Source organism: Myotis davidii, unplaced genomic scaffold (genome assembly GCF_000327345.1).
Source record: "Myotis davidii unplaced genomic scaffold, ASM32734v1 scaffold963, whole genome shotgun sequence".
Taxonomy (NCBI): Eukaryota; Metazoa; Chordata; class Mammalia; order Chiroptera; family Vespertilionidae; genus Myotis; species Myotis davidii.
Window position 1 is genome coordinate 29237 of NW_006294116.1, and position 1681 is coordinate 30917.

The 1681-nt window shown below is 40.4% G+C and overlaps 1 pseudogene; it reads left to right on the top strand.

The window, feature by feature from the left end:
* Window positions 1-17: 17 nt before the first annotated feature.
* On the top strand, window positions 18-1394 carry LOC107183838 (annotated as a pseudogene).
* The last annotated feature ends 287 nt before the right edge of the window (window positions 1395-1681 follow it).

Consider the following 1681-nt stretch of genomic DNA (forward strand, 5'->3'; position numbering starts at 1 on the left):
GTGGCCTCTCCGCCTCTTTGGGCCACCGGGACACCGCACAGGCCACTAGCACCATGAAGATTTGGACGTCGGAGCACGTCTTTGACCATCCATGGGAAACTGTTACAATAGCCGCAATACAGAAATATCCAACCCTATGAACCCAAGCATGGTTGGAGTCGATGTATTGGACAGACATGTAGATCCTTCTGGAAAGTTGCACAGCCATAGACTGCTCAGCACAGAGTGGGGCCTGCCTTCCATTGTGAGATCTCTGATTGGTGGGGCAAGAAGCAAAACATATGTGCAAGAACATTCTGTAGTTGACCCTGTAGAGAAAACAATGGAACTTAAATCCACTAATATTTCTTTCATTTACAAGTATGGTTTCAGTAGATGAGAGACTTGTATATAAACCACATCCGCAGGGCCCAGAAAGAACTGTGTTGACTCAAGAGGCCATCATCACTGTGAAAGGAGTGAGCCTCAGTAGTTACCTGGAAGGGCTGATGGCGAGCATGGCATCCTCAAATGCTCGTAAAGGCCGGGAAGCAGTGGAATGGGTGACACATACATTAAACGCTGAGATCGAAGAATTGACGGCTTCAGCAAGAGGAGGCATAAGGATGCCAATGGCGGCAGCAGCATTTGTAGAGAAATGATGAACGTTGGTCTACAACACCCAGTCCCCCAGATCTCTACTGGCTGGCATTCTATTTATTGTCATTTTAAAAAATATATTAAAAAACTACATTTTAGGTAGAATTTTTTTGGAAGCCGAAGAAAGGGTATGTAACTTGATCAAAACAGGGAGGTACGATGTTTCTAAATAACAGGGAGCATCTGAAATTGTTAGTGTTGTTTGAAATGACTCTGGTTTTGAAGATTCCATAGTTATGTGAGAATTTAACAATTTTTGAAAGGTACTTGGAAATCGGTGTTAGCATATTAAGTCTCCTTCGGGTTTAATTTTAAAGCTTTTCATGCATTGGAACTCTACCTGGCTTTGGACCAACCCCAGGACAAAGCAGAGCCACCTCCAAAAGACACAATTGCTCTGCTGTGGGAAACTTCAAGAGGGAATTCACTTTCAAAGGAGAAATTGTATAGTTTTAAAAGATATAACTTTATATAAAATAACTTGCTCTGCTTGCTATAAACCACCCTTAAAAACCACAGTGTTTTAATTTGGTACGTAAATGAAATTTTTTGGAGTTAAAATTATCACTCAAGTAATATATAACTTCATCTTTACTCTATGAAAGAGTACTGTATTGATTTGCCAAAGTTTTGTAACTTAGTGAAGATATTACCTTCCATAGATTTATACTTTATGACCTATATGCTGTATTGTGGGCCGGTTATGTTAACTGAAAAAATAAAGTCATTACCAAAATTTTTCAGCACTCTGAACTTAAACAGAAGAGCAGCTGTTCACATCTTTTAGCATTTCACATTTGTTGAACTTATAAATTGCCATGTGTCAGAATCATGGTTCTGAAGCTGGAATTTTGGGGGAACATAGGCAAGCTTAGGGATTTTTTTAGAATTGGGGTCCATGGAAAAACACAGGGTTACAGACTGGGAGAAGGTACATTTCCATAACACAAGGAAGCCAGGTACAGTTACATCTCCATAAGACAAGGGAACAGCAACAGTTGCATCTCCATAAGACAAGGCAGCAGCAACAGCTTTATCTCCA